Source organism: Giraffa tippelskirchi, chromosome 3 (genome assembly GCF_054371585.1).
Source record: "Giraffa tippelskirchi isolate mGirTip1 chromosome 3, T2T-mGirTip1v1.2.pri, whole genome shotgun sequence".
NCBI lineage: Eukaryota > Metazoa > Chordata > Mammalia > Artiodactyla > Giraffidae > Giraffa > Giraffa tippelskirchi.
The window spans coordinates 104,025,802-104,041,229 of record NC_137277.1 but is presented as its reverse complement, the minus strand read 5'-3'; the positions used below and the strand labels follow the sequence as shown (position 1 = coordinate 104,041,229).

The window sequence follows — 15,428 nt, the reverse complement described above, 5'->3', positions numbered from 1 at the left end:
GTACATCATGAGAAACGCAGGGCTGGAAGAAGCACAAGCTGGAATCAAGATTGCTGGGAGAAATATCAATAACCTCAGATATGCAGATGACACCACCCTTATGGCAGAAAGTGAAGAAGAACTGAAAAACTTCTTGATGAAAGTGAAAGAGGAGAGTGAAAAAGTTGGCTTAAAGCTCAACATTCAGAAAACTAAGATCATGGCATCTGGTCCCATCACTTCATGGGAAATGGATGGGGAAACAGTGGCTGACTTTATTTTTTGGGGCTCCAAAATCACTGCATATGGTGATTGCAGCCATGAAATTAAAAGACGCTTACTCCTTGGAAGGAAAGTTATGACCAACCTAGACAGCATATTACAAAGCAGAGAAGCAGAGACATTACTTTGCCAACAAAGGTCCATCTAGTCAAGGGTATGGTTTTTCCAGTAGTCATGTATGGATGTGAGAGTTGGACGCTGAAGAAAGCTGAGCGCTGAAGAATTGATGCTTTTGAACTGTAGTGTTGGAGAAGACTCTTGAGGGTCCCTTGGACTGCAAGAAGATCCAACCAGTCCATCCTAAAGTAGATGAACCCTGGGTGTTCATTGAAAGGACTGATGTTGAAGCTGAAACTTCAGTACTTTGGCCATCTCATGTGAAGAGTTGACTCATTGGAAAAGACTTGATGCTGGGAAGGATTGAGGGCAGGAGGAGAAGGGGACAACAGAGGATGAGATGGCTGGATGAAATCACCGACTCAATGGGCATGAGTTTGGGTAAACTCTGGGAGTTGGTGATGGACAGGGAGGCCTGGCATGCTGTGATTCATGGGGTTGCAAAGAGTCGGACATGACTGAGCGACTGAACTGAACACTGAAATGCTAGTTTGATATTACACTGAATTTATTGTATTAGCATGTCATCTCGGTAAATGCAAAAAATATTTGATAGAATTCAGTGATCACTCACTATAAAATATTTTGGCTAATTGACAGTAGAAGAAAATAGTTTTAAACTTCATAAAAATATCTAACAAAAACCTAGAACAATTATTCTTAATAGTTTTCTATATTGTTCTCTTCAATATCAGGAAGAAGGCAGGAACGTCTATTGTCAACATTTCTGTTCAATGTTTTGGAGGAGTTCTTAGTAAGGTAAGTCCTTAAAAGAAATGAAAACTATGAAGGTTGGAAATGAGGGAGAGACACTGTCAGTATTTGTAGATGATGTGATTGTTTAACTAGAAAGCTAAGGTAGCAACAAAAAATTATTAAAACCAATGAAAAACTTCAGTAAGCTGCTGGATATAAAAAATACATATAAGGTATTCATTTTTCCTACATAATTAATATGAATACTATGTTAAAGCAGAGAGCATCCTATCTAATATATGCAAATACAGGAACTAAACATATTCTAAATAACAGTTCTTTAACTTGTTTTCCCTCTTGAACAATGAGAATGCATTTTTCTTTGGCCCTTTCACTGTTTAATTTGATTTTATTAAAATCTTTTCCTCTTCTCTGAAGCTTAAAGCCTGGTTAATTATAAGACCAGTTCAGTTATCTCTCAGACAGAGGTAAGCGGAGAGAAAACTGGAAATGTGAGCTGTACTAGTAGGATTTCCAGAATTTTGGTGTCCATCTGCCTCTCCCAACCCTCTCTATGACTGTTACCTAGGCTCCATGCCGTTATATATGAGTCTATTAGTCCAGGGCTTCCTTGCTAGCTCAGTTGGTAAAGAATCTGCCTGCAATGTGGGAGACGTGGGTTTGATCCCTGGGTTAGGAAGATCCTCTGGAGAACAGAAAGGTCACCCACTCCAGGATTCTGGCCTGGAGAATTCCATGGACTGTATAGTTCCTGGGGTTGCAGAGTCGGAGATGACTGAGTTTCACTTGCATTTTCCACTCTAGCTGCTGCTGCTGCTGCTAAGTCGCTTCAGTCGTGTCCGACTCTGTGCGACCCCATAGACAGCAGCCCACCAGGCTCCGCTGTCCCTGGGATTCTCCAGGCAAGAGTACTGGAGTGGGTTGCCATTTCCTTCTCCAGTGCATGAAAGGGAAAAGTGAAAGTGAAGTCGCTCAGTCGTGTCCGACTCGTAGCGACCCCATGGACTGTAGCCTACCAGGCTCCTCCGTCCATGGTATTTTCCAGGCAAGAGTACTGGAGTGGGGTGCCATTGCCTTCTCCATCCACTCTAGCAGTGAGGTGTAAAACTATCTGTCTTTCCTTCTTCCAATTTTGACAAACCTGAGCCTACTACTTGACTCACTGACTGTATTTTCAGTCTTTCTGGTCCTGTAGAGTTTTCCAACGTTAGATTCCAATATTGTATGTAACTATATTTTCAAGATCAGGCAAAGTGTATGAAAATTCTACATTCAGATTGGGACCAAGGCAATGATAGCACCAATCTGTCACTATTAAGATTCACTTCTTGGGCTTTTAATATTCTTTCTGTCCACTTTGCTTCATGAACAAATGTGTCCATGGGGCAAACTCTGTTGGCATGATATTCTATATGTCCCTTTGCTGTGCTTACATTCCCATTTTTACTATTTCAACACTACTGTGAGATGTTTGTCAGTGTGCTTCTTTTAAAATTCATGGCAGAGAAAAAACTCTATCTGCATGTGGCAAGTGCCCAGATCCTTACTCTTGTGAAACATTTTCCCTAATTAAAAACATTCATAAAAATTAACTCTAAAGAGTTAGAGGCAAGGTTACTTCAGATTATATCCTATAAAAATATGAAGAAAAATTGTACTTCATGGTATAATGCTCTCTGCTGAGCAAGATGCTAGATGTGGCTTTGCTCAAAGCTTGAGTTATATACTTAATTTTGCACATTAAAATTTAATCATATCTTAAATGTAATATGCCTTTCCCAAACAGAATTTCTTTCTTTTCCAATAGACTAATTTCATAGTATTGTAGGAATAATATTTTGGAGCATAGCTGAAAGTTTTTTCTCTAGTATAATTTTAATATTTTTCATTGATTTTAAAAAAGCCTTTTCTTTAATAGCACTGCAATTTTTTCCAGTTCTGACAAAACTCTGAAACAAAATGGTTTAAAGCAGAATATTATGCCTCTTTTAGCTAGGAAAAATTTTTAAATTATGCAAGTACACTACTTTTCATTGACTCATTAAATCTATCATCATATGTATATACAGAGCTATTTTCATTCATCAAAATTTATGGGTTTTGTAATTGTGAAAGCTTGTATTACTGAAATCTTATTTGAAAAAAAGTTCCTCTAGAAAATTTCAGGGACAACTATCAATAGATAAGGAAATGTATTTTAATAGGAGGTGGGAAGAAAGCTTGTTTCACAATAGCAAACTTATTTCCAAATGTTCCTGGCAAGACTTTCATGAGCTCTTAATTTTACATTCCTTTCTCCTGTGCACTTTTTTATTTCCTACCCAACAAATGAGGTAGTGAAGAGAGGTTATAGAGCAGCAGGGAGACCTGGTGTTGCACTAGGTATCCAGGCAACGAACACCCATCTAGTGTTTCACACAATGTGCTACTAAAAGCTTGAATTTGTGGACAGTGCTTTACACTTCACAAGGTGGGTTCACATAAGCATGATCTCACTTGACCCCTGCCTTGTGAGGTATGAAGGAAAATAGTATCTTGTTTCTATTTAGTAGTTAATAATGCCAAATATGGAGTAGATTGAGGCTGTTTCAGATATCATAATGAAGATAAGATTTGTCCCAGGAATCCTGATTCCATATTTATTCTTCCTCTCCTTCACTGCACACAGTCAACTTTCAAATAGTTGTTGGCTGATTGATTGAAGAAAAATAGACTACTTTCTCACAGCTTAAAATCATACACATTTTAAGAAAATTTAATGACCACTGAAAAATATTATTCACTAGAAGATTATAATCTAAAGATTTTGGAAGCATTTGCATTTCCAATGAAAGTATTGTTTATTCCAATAATAAGGAAAAATGTTCAGCAACTAAAAGATAAATAAATCTACAAAATGAGATAAGTTAGAACTCTGGATAAATATTAAGGTCACAAAGTTTCTTAACTGAGGAACTGTGTTTAAACTATTTTGAACAAAGTGCTTATCCCACTCAGGTTTAAGTATTACAAGATTAAATCTTGGGTGTGGTGTACGTTCATATTTCCCATGGTCAAATTTGTACTATTGAGACTGGCTTGACCAATGTCCAGAGTGAAAGTATTTATCTGACTTAAGTGAGATAACAAAGTGTTCAAGTGAATAAAGAGAGAGAAGAAATCAGTTCAGTTCAGTCGCTCAGTCGTGTCCAACTCTTTGCAACCCCATGAATTGCAGCACGCCAGGCCTCCCTGTTCATCACCAACTCCCAGAGTCTACCCAAACCCATGTTCATCGAGTCGGTGATGCCATCCAACCATCTCATCCTCTGTCGTCCCCTTCTCCTCCCGCCCCCAATCCTACCCAGCATTTGGGTCTTTTCCAATGAGTCAACCCTTCGCATGAGGTGGCCAAAGTATTGGAGTTTCAGCTTCAACATCAGACCTTCCAATGAACACCCAGGATTGATCTCTTTTAGGATGGATTGATTGGATCTCCTTGCAGTCCAAGGGACTCTCAAGAGTCTCCTCCAACACCACAGTTCAAAAGCATCAATTCTGCGGCGCTCAGCTTTCTTCACCGTCCAACTCTCACATCCATACATGACCACTGGAAAAACCATAGCCTTGACTAGACGTACTTTTGTTGGCAGATTAATGTCTCTGCTCTTAAATATGCTATCTAGGTTGGCCATAACCTTCCTTCCAAGGAGTAAGCGTCTTTTAATTTCGTGGCTGCAGTCACCATCAGCAGTGATTCTGGAGCCCCCCAAAAATAAAGTCTGACACTGTTTCCACTGTTTCCCCATCTATTTCCCATGGCTGGGGTATAAAAGAGGCGTCTGGAGAATTGCTAGGAACTGGAGGAGAGAATCAAATTTATAGGAAAGTGTCTGTTTCCAGTTTAAGAATAAAGATTTAATTAATGTAAGGACAAATTGGAAGAAAGAAACCAGGGATAATGCCTGATTATGTGTAGTAACTTTTGGCCTTTGTAACAGGGGTATTGTACCTGAATGAAAACATCCTTCAATGCTCAGGGCAGAATAGACAATACTTTATCTGGCATTCCCGCAATATCCTAGATGGCATTCTCTTTCCATGGTAAAGGTTATCTTGACTCCACCTGCACGCAACTCTTAAATATTTTTTTGTTTTTCTTAAATCGACTATTCTCTTGAAATGGAAAGCATCTATTAGGTGGGAAGGATAATCTTGACCATTGGAGTATGCATTGGAGCCGACTGTGGTACTGGTGAAATAGACTGTTCCTAATACCTCATTCTTTTTCCTTGTAACAGATTTTAGCAAGGGTTGAGAAATGGGGTGTGTGAGGAAGGTAGGATTCTCTGATGAGCAGAATAGACAAATGCCACTAGGTTGATAGTATCCATTACTGAAAATATATTAGGTGGTGGTCTTACACTTTTATCAAGGGAGAAGATGTAATATCAGTATATCTTTTGTTTGTATATTTTCTTCTGGTTACCAACACCAATATAACTTTTGCATAACTTTTTTCAGGATGAGTTGGTGTCTTCCTGAGCAAATGACCTATAAGCTTTCCAGTATTATCTAGATGATGGGGTTGCAAGTTGCGAAAAAAAGTGACTATTATAACCAAAGACAGAGGCAGCAAGAGCCATCATTTCAAAATCTTTTTCTATCTCTTTTCAGTCAAGTCTATAATAAATGACATTTTTGCTGTATGTGTAACATAGGTCAGGTACAAAGCTTGACATGCTAAGCTTTGCATTTTGGTGATATCTTGAGACTGTAAGCAAATACATTTTATGATAAATCTATACATTCAAATAACTGAACCCATTGTCAAAATTTGCAAAAGTGTTTTACAATGAAGTTGAATTTGATAATTTATGAAACCAACACACAAATTTATAGGCAAAAACCCAGTGACTATGATTGATATGTGTTCCTTTGCACTCTTGCCATTAGTTTAAACATAAAATGCAAAATGATACCAGTTCTTCTAAATGTAATTAGTCCAGTATGCATTTAGAAATTCCTTCCAGTTTCTTTACCACGTGAAGCTGAAATTCTGATATTCTAAAATAGGAAAAAGCTATATTCCAATTAATATTATGTTATCAAGGAATTCATGATGAGGCAGTGGAAAATTCATAGAAAGGATAAAAATGTTCAATTCATTTTTCTTTTTAAAAAAATTTTGCGTGTAGCTATTGGTAATAAAAATAAGGTAGTCTAAGCTTTACATACATTTATATGAATTTATAGACAGTGCATCAACAACAATGCATATAGTAGGTAGAACATAATTTTGAGAGATTATTCTTGCAATTGGATCAGATAGTCAAGCAGTTTGAGGTTCAAATTCATGGAGTATTTTTGCCATAGTTTGGTTCCCTGAAAGCAGATGCTGAAATAGCGATTGGGAGAAATATGTTTATTAAGGATCAATACATGTGAAAGGCAGGAAGGAGAAGCCTGACTGGACAGAGGAAAAAATTAATTGATTCATGTTAAACAAACTCTCCATTAACCCAAAGGAAGACTGTGAAGACAAAATTGCCCTTTAGAGAATGCCACAATGAGACAAAGTAGCTGGACCTTTATAAACTTTTCTCATTTTTGTCATCAGTTGTGAGGAATTATTGTGAAATTATTTGGTTCTAAATATTGTGCTTATGTTTGAAAAAGAGTCCTTATTTTTAAGAAATACTGAAATATTTATGAATATAATAGCATGCTGTGTGACATTAAAATAAATTTGAGAAAACTAGAGAAAGATCAACTTCAAGTGTTTTCCAATGACCAAACAGGAGACTATTTGAGCATGCCACCCTACCCCCAAAAGACCACAAAATATCAAAATACCTACCTATATTTTTTTTTCATAATAACATTTTAAAAACACATCATATTGAGAGGTTGCCTGGTTGCACCTACTCGTTATTTTGAAAATAGATAAAGGAAACAACCTAACACTTTTTCTGCCTCTTTGTACAGATATATCTCAGAGTAACCAAACATTTGAGAAAAAAAAAATATAAGGTATTTTCAGGTAATTTCTTAAGGAGGAATGGTCAAATAGGAAAAAAATTATCATTTAGCAACACAGTAAAATAGTGGATTTAGGAAATGCTCACCAAGAAATGCTCAAACATTAGGAGAAACATTGATGGAGAAGCTAACTGATGAAACAACTGAATCAGCTACTCAATCTTACCCAGATGGACAAATATATTCTTCCTGGCTAAATGCATTAAGACATACATGACACCTCCTATGGAGTAGCCCCACCAACAATTAATCCTGTATCTGATTAAGTCTCTAACTCTAATTGTGTTTATAGGAAATATGGGAGATAGAGAAGCCATATAGATAACAGCCAAATCCTAAAGCAAGAAGGTGAAAAATATTATAAGACGGTTTTTTCCATAAGTAACTGATATGAAAAAATGGAAAGAACTGTTATAAATTTAAAAGACTTTTAAAGCGTATAAACTAGATGCAGTTGTGCAAATCTTGTGTGGATCCTGATTTGAACAAATCAACTATATAGACATTTTATCATGGAATAAGTATGAGATGGTATTAACAAAATACTGTGAATTTCAGAAATATGTTAATGTCAGTGTGGCCTTGTTAAAAGTCTTGCTTATTAGAAATGTACACTGAGTTATTTTTTCCAGGTTTATTGTAATATTATACACTAAGTTATTTAGATGCAAAGATATAAATTGGTAGTGAGGAGGGGAATAAATAAAATGACATTGGCAAAAGTTAAAATTTGTTGGAATTGAGTTACAGATGACAAGTACATGAGAATTATTGTAACATTCACTTTTCTACATGGTGGAGAATTTATTTAACTGTTCAACTATTAAACTATTTGTATTAACGTATAGCAAACAATTTTTATGGAAATAATACACCAAAAAATGTCATAAATGACAGAAACTATGTTGAATGACAAATCTGGTTCAAAGGAATCTTGGCAATCATCATTGTAAGCTAAATCCCACAAGATAAAATTTAACATGAATAAATGCATTGCAAATTTTCAGAATGAAGGTGTAACTTAACTGCAATTTGTGAAAAAGAGCAAGCCCAGATTATTTGAAATGGATTATATCATGTCTCAGATTGAAGATTTTTTAAGTCAATGTGAAAAAGTAATTTTTATTTTGTTCTTATGTTGTAATAACTGAGATTACTTAGTTCTGCAATTTTAGTTGGTATAATTAATGAGCTTGAAAATTCTTATATTTGCTTTCTTATCTCTTAAATAGCATATGTTGGGCATAGTTTCTATACTGCCTTGACGTATAACATCATCATGGCTCATTAATGTACTTACTGAATATGTGACAATCCCTTTGGACACTGAGTTGGGTAGAAAAATTTGCTTTACTGTAGCTAGTTCTGTTACTCTTACTGCCTCCTTGGCTCATATCTAAGTTGTCACTGCTTAGTAGTTCAGCTCCTTGGGTTCCTCCCCAAATGCCCAAATATTTGATAATGGAGTAATCCAGCTCTACTTTTCCAAGTCAAAGTTTGGTTTGAGTACAGTTCTCTTTCACAAGAGTAGGTAAACTAGATATTCTTTGGGAAGGTTCTATTTTTTTCAGTCTCCCTTTTTCCCTTGATAAAATTTTATCCGGTTACCTGGAGTTGAGAAAAGCAAACACCTCACTTGAACACAAAAAAACAAGGAGTTTTGACTAAATATGGGCTTCCCAGGTGACTCAGTGGTAAAGAATCCACCAGCAATGCAGGAGACCAGATTCAATCCCTATGTTGGAAAGATCCCCTGGAGAAGGAAATGGCTACCCACTCCAGTATTCTTGCCTGCAGAATCCCTTGGACAGAGGAGCCTGGTGGGCTACAGTCCATGGGGTCACAGAGTCGGAGACGACTTAGCAACTGAACAATGACATTATTAAACATAGTAATTATTTGCACTGTACTACATTTTTCCCCCCTATTGGATTTAAGTCTCTGGAAGTTCAGTCCTTCGCTTAGAAAATCCAAGGGTTGAGAGCAATATTTGATACTTGCCAGTCAAGATTTCCCAAACTAGAATCATTAGTATAAAATTCTTCACAATTTTTTGCTAGATAGGTACAGTTATGTATAAAATATACTTTATTAAGTTAAATCCATTTGTAACATAAATTTATTTAAATGAGAAATGATTATCAGCACCATGATTTTGACCTTGTTGTTTTTTTTTTTCCTTGCATTAACAAAGTGTTTTGAGATATTTACAATGAGAAAAAAAATTCAACTGTGTGCTACCTAAAATTATCTTACTTACTGCAGCTGGGAAAACCTTAGTAGATTCATGTGATACCTGAATTTTCGCCACCACCACATTACATATAAATTTCTGCTGCTAGAGATATTTTACTCTAATTCTCAGTAACCTTAGCCTACTATTTAGATTACATTAGGACTCAGTAAGTGCTTTTTAAATATGTTTATTGAATGAATAAATGCACATAACTGGGATATCATAATTTGAAAACCTATGTTATTACCAACTTTGATAAACTTTCAGTTTGAGCAGTGACATTTTTGAAATAATTGCCTTCTACATCCTTCCTCACCAAATTCCTGAATTACTCTATTGGCAAACATTGCTTTGTGTTCCCTTGAGAAATAACAGATTTAGACTGTAAAGTTAACATCTCCATCATGTGTAATTCATCTACCCCAAAACACTTGACATATTAAACATTTTTGTATGTGTTAGTAGAGAGAACATAACAGTTGCAGAAAGCAGATAATTTCCTCACTACTGAAAGTATTCAGTAGACTTTATGATCCCACAAGTATATTTTTTCCTATAAAAGTTATGTTTTTAAATTTTGGTATTCTCTCAACAAATTTTGACCCTTTGATTTAAGAGATTTACAGTTTTTTGCGAATAAATGATGTTAAAATGCTCATAAAAAGGAGATTTTTATGACTACCAATATGTAGATCCAAATTATGAATTCATATTTATAATAATTATAGATAGCTATGGACCTGAAAACTACCACCCTAAATATCAGGAAATATGGCCCAAGTGAAGGAAGAACAGGACATGTAAAGACATTTAGAATTATTGGTGCTTTGAAAATCTGGGAATAGAATATTTGGGTATTTATGTCCAAGAAGAAATTGGAAAATCAGACATTTTTATAGAAGCTGAGATATTTGGAAGCTGACAGCTTTTAAACCCTATTTTATATAAGAAAAAATCTCACTCTTATTAATAGAATATTTGATAAGTATTCATTTTCTTATAGTATTAAGTCTGTGATTGATGGATGAGGAAGGGTGACTGAAATTCAGGAGGTGAGATTAAGGTAGATGCCACAAATTTGAGCAAAATTATATCCAAGGAGTGTGTAATATAGTTTGAGATATTTTAAAGTAAATCCTTTAATAGGTACAGTGATTTCATATATAAAAATTTTCTATCAGTATTTCATTTAATCTTTATCATTGGAAGGACTTGCCTACTATATTGAACAAAATGTAAATAGTTAATTTTAGCAATTGAATATTTTAATTAGATTATGAATTCAGTTTAAATGTCTTAGTAATAAAGAGCTAATTTTTAAATTCTACCAACAGGTTTATTAATTCTGCATGTATTTATTTAGCAGCTAATTTACAGATGATACTCTGCCAGATGATACAGAAAATAAGGTGAATGAGACAACTAGACAATGTGTATACATGTTGACCACAGTGACTGTCACAGTGCATTGTGATTGCTTTTTTGCATGTTTGTCTGTCCACCTTTGCTTCTTCCATTATGTATGTGCATGTGTGTGTGTGGTTATAACATAAGAAAGTATTCTATCTGGGCAGTAATAAAAATTATGTTTGAAAAATATTGAACTTAACTGAGCTGCCTCAGAACAGAGAGAACTGTGGGCTGTGAGAAGAGAAACTTTCCTGTTTCTCCCACAACCCCAATAAAGCTGGAGCTTTGTAGACCCTCAGTGTTTGCTGAATCTTAGGCAAGAGGAAAAAGGGGACACTGCTTTTGGAATAATGATAAACTTCCTTTAACCATCAAACCTCAAGACAAATGATGCCATAAAAATAAATTTCAATTATTTTTGTTATAAATACCATCTAGGTAGTTTTGAGGCTTCTGTATAGGGGAAAGAAATGTCAGGGAGAAAATTCCATCATGAGTGTTGTTGTTCAGTCACTCAGTCGTGTCTGATTCTTTGCAACCTCATCGACTGCAGCATGCCAGGCTTCCCTTGCCTTTGCTATCTCCCAGAGTTTGCTCAAACTCGTGTTTATTGAGATGATGATGCCATCCAACCATCTCATCCTCTGTTGTCCCCTTCTCCTCTTGCCCTCAATCATTCCCAGCATCAGGGTCTTTTACAGTGAGTCAGTTCTTCACATCAGGTGGCCAAAGTATTAGAGTTTCAGCTGCAGCACCAGTCCTTCCAATGAATATTCAGGACTGATTTCCTTTAGGATTGATTGGTTTGATCTCCTTGCTGTCCAAGGGACTCTCAAGTCTTCTCCAACATCACAGTTGGAAAGCATCAATTCTTCAGTGCTCAGCCTTCTTTGTGGTTCAGCTCTCACATCCGTACATGACTACTGGAAAAACCATAGCTTTGACTAGATGGACAAGTGTTGGCAACATGATGCCTCTTCTTTTTAATATGCTGTCTAGGTTGGTCATAGCTTTTCTTCCAAGGAGCAAGTGTCTTTTAATTTCATGGCTGCAGTCACCTTCCACAGTGATTTTGGAGCACTAGAAAATAAAGTCTGTACTGTTTCCATTGTTTCCCCATCTATTTGCCATGAAGTGGCTGTATGCCATGATCTTTGTTTTTTGAATGTTGAATTTTAAGCCAGCTTTTTCACTCTCCTCTTTCATCTTCATCAAGAGGCTCTTTACTTCCTCTTCACTTTCTGCCATTAGGGTGGTGTAATCTGCATATCTGAGGTTATTGATATGATGGAGAATGTTTTTTGAATGGATTGAAATTTATTGAGGAAGTGGGCAACAGTTGGACCTTAGGATGATGTTTCAGTGAGATTAGAACCCTGGGATACAGGTGGACCAGAATGTGTAGCTCCTGGGTTCAGTGACCAGATGATGAGAAAAAAATTGAGAAAAAATGGAAAAGGGGTGAATGAATTTTGCAGTGGGGTTGCAGGTAGTAGTGATCCTTCAGATGAATCTCCATGAAGTTATAGGCTTTGAATAGCCAACACAGAGCCTATTGAGAAAAATGTAAGATGTGTCAAGTTAGGTTCAATGAGGATGTTCTAGAAAAATGTACAGCAAAGGTAGGTCTCAGAAAGTCTAGGGTAAAGAATGGAGGATGTTATTACTAGACATTGGGGGAGTTATTAATTTTTTTGAAAAAAGAATTAAGATCAGAAGTGTACATTATGACAGTATCTAGAAGGAACAGAAGAGAGAAGAGAATTAAGATTGGAGTGGTAGGGAACAATTGCAATAGTAGAAATTATAACCTTTGCTATGTTACAGGCAGAGTACTAAGCACTTTATGTGTATTACCCCCATTTGATCTCACAATAATCTTATGAGGTAGATAATAATTTTAGCCTTCGTATTATAGTTGAGAAACCTGAAGCACAGAAAGCCTATGTGATACACGGAGCCGAGAAGCCAATCACTCCTATGTGATACAGTCCTAGAAGATGAGAGTTGAGCATTAAGACTGAGCTCTTAATTACAAGCCACATTACCTCCATGGAGAGCATTCTACCTCCAGAGTTATATTCATTATGCATTTTAGAACTAAATAGCGCTGTGAATCAAGTTTTTCACAGTTTAACTTATTTTTTAATCTCTAATTAGGCTCTTATAGCATAAACCCATTAGGCATATGTTTGAGACCAATTTGGCAGATTTAATGATAGTGTAACAAGCCTGGGCTCTTATTATCCCTTCCATGCATGTCCTTTAGAGCCTTAGATACGGCCTCTGGCTGACTTTGGATATAGATTCCATTATGCTGCCAACATCCTTCAACTGATGTAGAAGATCCAGGCTGATCTATTAATATACCCAAGTCTCCCTTCTGCAGCACAGGCTTGAAGGTAATTTTTAAAGACTGTGCTTCCAAGAAGCTGTATTCTAGACCTTTTACATAGGATCACCCATAACTTATTGTCCAAAAATACAGACACCAGTCTCATTCAAGAACCCTCCAGAATTTTATCTTGTAAAACTCCTCTAGCTACGTCTTCTGTTATTTTATATCATTTTTTTCATTCTATCATCTGACCTAACCACCCTCTATTCTTTAAAATGCTTGAATACTATGTATCCCTTTTACTATATTCATTGCATATCTGAATCCCACTCATTCCTTCAAAATCAAGATCACATCCCACCTCTGTTGGTGACCAACTACCTAAGCTCTGGTGTTACCTCTTTATACTCACAGCACTGATTAGAAGTAGCATTTATTAGTAATTTCATCTTTGATTCCCTTATGTTATATCAGTTTTAGTTCAGTAGATTATAGGCAACTAGAACAGAGTCTTGCCTTTAACATGTATTTGTATTTTTGAATGCTGTACAACACAGTAATTTCCCCATAAACCTCCATAAGTGTTTTTATTTTATTGACATCTTTAAAAGTCATCAATTTTAAATATTTTGTTATTATTAAATAGCAGCATAAATTGTGTACATATTGTTGAAATCCTAGACTCAAAGACAAGATAGATAAGAGTTTAGCAAGTCATTTGGAAATTACGTGTTTTACCTAAGATGGAAAACAGTACTTTATAGAGCAGACTGTTCTAACACAGGAATACATATTCAGTGTTATAAGATGTTGTTTATTTTTCAAAACAATCCAGAAATCCACACTTTTCTGATAAATTTTTTCAGTGAATACTTGCTGAAATAAGTTTTAAATATCACGCAAGGCAAAATAAACACATCTTTTGGTCCATCTATTAGCCCACATGTTTGTGCCTTCTAATGTATGTGTATCTGAAATTTCAATATCATATTTAGAACACTGTACTCATAAGCATGGTCATTATAATTTAATGCATTAATATATGCCATTTGTTCCTATGAACTAAAATGTAATCTAAAATAAAACAGCAGTATTAAAAAATTCCATCCCATGCATATATTTCAACAAGATTTGAGGAATAATTTCCTATTGCATTGAAACTCAGCAGTGATAGGAAATGCAACCATCAGTTCTAGCATGAACTACTATACCATTTACAGAAGAAGTATTAACACAGATATTTGTCAGGCCCTAATAGCAGTTGCCAGATTCTATATCTATAACAATCAAACATTTTTTTGTGAAAATCTAAGAAAGTATATTTATTGCTCTCTTTTATTTTTTCTTAGTTTAGATTTCAGTTCAACTAATATACATTGAATGTCAGCTTTGAGTGAGGCCTCATAGCAAGTGCTGTAGAGAACACAAAAATGAGTGAAATGATTTGCCTTCTGTGCACCTTTGTTCTCATCTTTTTGGCCTATCTAAATTCTGCCTACTTCCTCAAAACCCGTTTCTAATCCAATATCTCTTGGGTCTAGTTAAGGGGCAAGACCAGTATTCAAATAAGTATTATACAAAAGACACTGTTGCAAGTTCTCTAAAGGAGATAACAAAAGTTATCTGTGTCTCTAAACATTTTAGTATATGAAAATAAGATAATGTGCTAGAAAGTAACTAGTATGAACTGAAAGCAACATTATTTAGCTTGGTCATACAAACTCTCTTTGTGAAGAAGGTATTTGGGCAGAATTCTAGTAATAAGGGGTTAACCAGATTTGTTATCAGGAAACCAGGCAGAGGACACAAACTTGACATATTCTATGAACAGAAAGAAGACAAGTGTGAAAAGAATCAGGGTCAGCAAGAAGGAGACTGGTAGGAAATAAAGGTAAATCAGATGGGGTCTTGTTGATGAGCAAAAAGACTTTGGAAGTCCTTTGAAGTGTAATGGGCAGCCATTGATGGGTTTTAGGCAAGGAACTAATATGATATAATTTCCATATTTAAAAGTCCCCTTGGCTTAAGTGGGCTGAGTAGATGGCATTCATTTATTGAGATAGAAAATGTTGGTGGAAGCAACAGTTATAGAATGTGTTAACTTTTCTGTGATAACAAACCCCCAAATGTCTGTGGTTTACCAAGCCATTCCTCAACCACATTGTCTGTCAGTTGCTGCTGTTCTGCTGTTACGGATCTGCTCTTGGTGCCTTTTTATCACTTGGTCAAGTTGAAGGAGCAAACTATTTGGGACATGTTAGTCTCAAAACAGAGAACAGAGAACAAGAGGTGGAGCCTAATTTTGAAATTGTCCTTAAAGTTTCTGCC

General features: G+C 35.8%; 1 long non-coding RNA gene across 1 annotated transcript in view; it reads left to right on the top strand.

Moving 5' to 3' along the window:
* The window catches only part of LOC145541470 (uncharacterized), a 499,277-nt gene that overhangs the window by 464,316 nt on the left and 19,533 nt on the right, over positions 1 to 15,428 (top strand). The window contains exon 7 of the long non-coding RNA XR_014079040.1: positions 1,074 to 1,137. This is a non-coding gene — a long non-coding RNA (uncharacterized LOC145541470). The remainder of the gene's footprint in view (positions 1 to 1,073; positions 1,138 to 15,428) is intronic.